Genomic DNA, 2,925 nt, shown 5'->3' on the forward strand with positions numbered 1-2,925 from the left:
TCTCATCTATGTTAAATTTATACTTAAATTTGTTTCCTCCCATTTTTCTTTCACTTTAAAAATACAAATATCCACAATGGCATTACACAACACTATATGTGACCCAGTTATTTTTGTTTGTTCATCTCCTTGACCATTTTCCTATTTACTTACTCTGCTTTTTCAACAAGAGACTTTTCTTTCTTTGTCATAGGGATAAGACTTTAGAGGAACCCAAGCTAATTACCTATGGCCTTTTTCTCCAAAATAGAAATCTCCTGAGAAATAGAGACAAGGGTCAGTCACTATTGTGTGAGATTTAGACTTCCGTGGGGAAGGAGGAACGTAAGTGCTATCATGGAGGTCAACTCAAGTGGCAGTTATAGGACCAAGAACTAGGTTAACTCCTTAGAGGATAGATTCAGGAAACATGCATGAGGAACAGTGAAGGCAAGTCACAAAAGACTTATACTTCAGTAGACAACAGGGCAAGGTATTCTTTAAATATGTGCTACACATGAGGAAAAGGGACATAACAGTGAGGAACACTATGCATTCAGAAAACTACAAAGTTGAAACAGCTCCGACCCTTGAGGAAAGTGAAGATTCAATAGAGCTAAATCAAGTAGGAGGAAGGTAGAAAATGAGGCTGGTTGCTAAAAAAAACACAAATAAAGAACACATTGAAAGCAATAATAAAATTGAGAAAGCAGGAATTGTAGGCTTAGAAATCATAAAATATAGGGCTGAGGAAATGGCTCTGTAGGTGGCTTTGGGTTATGATATTTTGTCATAGCAACAGAAAAGTAACTAATGTAGATCCTCAGAACTCAGGTAACAAGTAGGCATGAATACAGTGACTTCAACAATTCTGGTACTGGAGAAAAGGAGACAAGTGTATCCTTGACACTCATTGGCGAGCCAGCATAGCTCAATCAGTGAGTAATGAGTTAACGAGTAATGCTGTGCCTGAAAATGGTGGAGAATGATTAGAGAAGATCATTGTTGACCCCAATGTTGACCTTTGATCACCACAAGCATGAATATACCTACGAATATGAATAAGTACACATACATGCACCACAGGTAAGTTCCAGACCTGCCAGGGATATGCAATAAGGCTGTTTTTCAAACAATAATACCAAAAAAACTCAAATAGTTCCAAAAGTTATTTTATCCAACAAAAGAAGGGTGTCCATGCTTTTTGGCTAAGATCAAGTGTAGTGTCTGTTCTTATCCATTTAATACCGGATGAGTCCTCTATCCAAAGAAATAATAAGGGAGATGAAATGGAAGAGAGATGGAATGGGAAAAACTGAAGGAGGGAAGGAAGACAAAGCTCTTACAAAGAAAAACTAAAAATACATAAGAACATTGGGGCTACAGTTGCAGAGTGTTCAACACTTTCAAGTTTAGGGGAAGTGTTGGAGGTAAATAGCTGTATAAAAGTCATGGCCTCCACCTATGAGGAATAGAAGGTCTAATGAAGCATTTCTATTTTGCATATATAATTTCAAGGTAAAATACAAGACAAGTTGAGAGTGGTACAACAACAAAGAGTTGAACAAGGGATAATAGCAAGGTCAAGAAACAAGTTGGGGCTGGGTATAGATCCGAGAAGGTTCTTTAATATATGACACCCAGATCAAAACCTAGAACAGGAATTTTCAAGACAAGGTGTTTGAAAAAGCAGCTGGGTGAAAAGATCAACTTGTATACAGACCCTAAGCCAGGGAAGAAGATGTTCAGGCTCATGTAAATAAGCCAGCAGGCCTAGAGCAAGCAAGGAAAGAAGAGGCCCAAGGCTATGAGGCAGAGAGACCAATAGTGTCCATTTGACCAGGACATGGAAGGTAGGTCCTGGAATGCTGATTTCACAATTTTAAAACTAAAATGCTCTTGGGTAAAACTTGTTGGTTTGGTTACTCTGTTGGTGAGACTTTTCACCACAGATACGATTAATACCTGAGAAAATGAGTTAAAGGAGGAAAGGAGTATGTTGGAGCATAGCTTTGGATATCTTCGTCCATGGTGTTGGTTGGCTCTATGGATTCTGGGCTAACAGTGAGATGGAACATTTTTGTGGGGAGCAAGGGATCTGCAGTTCTTCCCACCTCATAAAGGCTAGGAAGCAAAGAGAAAGACAAAAAGGGGTCAGGACAACTTCAGAGAATGGCTGACTTCTGTAAGCCAGACCCCACTGTCCACAATTCCACCACTTCTCCGGTCTATTTAGAGTTTGAACTCCCATATGGATTAGTCCACTGGTGAAGCTGGCCTCACATCTATTCTCTCCCTCAGAGGTCTACCTGTAAACCTTGCTTGTTTGGAACAAAGCCTTTAACATAGGAGCTTTTTGGGTATGAACTATTCATATCCAAATTTTAGAAATAATTCTATTGACAGACGTGAGAAGAACAGGATGGAACCTTCAGTAGGGCAAGGGTATAGAGAGTGAGGAAAATGGATGGGTCCAAGAAATATTCAGAGGAGGCCTAGCAAGATAGTGTTGTGGTATTTGCCTGGAATCCCAGCACTCAGAAGACCAAGAGGAGAGGACTAGAATTTCAATGCTAGCTTGGTCTACATGAGATCATGTTTGTTTAAGAAACCTCGAAACATGAAAACAAATATTACACTGATAGATAACCATGGCTACATGATAGGTGGGGAAAGAAGTGAGACCAGAGGAATAACCAAGAATGTTCACAGATTTCGCTCATTTTGGAAACTGGGGGAAAAAGCATTAAAAATGAAATTAAATTTAAATATACTTAAATAAATGGTGTGGGATTTGTTCTTTTGGCATCAATTGTCAGAACTCCAGAGGCCTTGTTGTTTGCATCCCTTCCTTCACTGGAATGCAAATGGAAACTGGGCCTGCTGGTAACTTAAACACCTTCAAGAAAATATTTAGAAGTTGAGTTCAAACCTCTAAAATGGGTA

General features: G+C 39.2%; 1 pseudogene; it reads left to right on the forward strand.

Moving 5' to 3' along the window:
* The first annotated feature begins 1,173 nt into the window (after positions 1–1,173).
* Positions 1,174–1,251, forward strand: LOC113831669 (annotated as a pseudogene).
* Positions 1,252–2,925: the final 1,674 nt, after the last annotated feature.

This window comes from Cricetulus griseus, chromosome 3 (genome assembly GCF_003668045.3).
Source record: "Cricetulus griseus strain 17A/GY chromosome 3, alternate assembly CriGri-PICRH-1.0, whole genome shotgun sequence".
In the NCBI taxonomy this organism is placed as follows: Eukaryota; Metazoa; Chordata; class Mammalia; order Rodentia; family Cricetidae; genus Cricetulus; species Cricetulus griseus.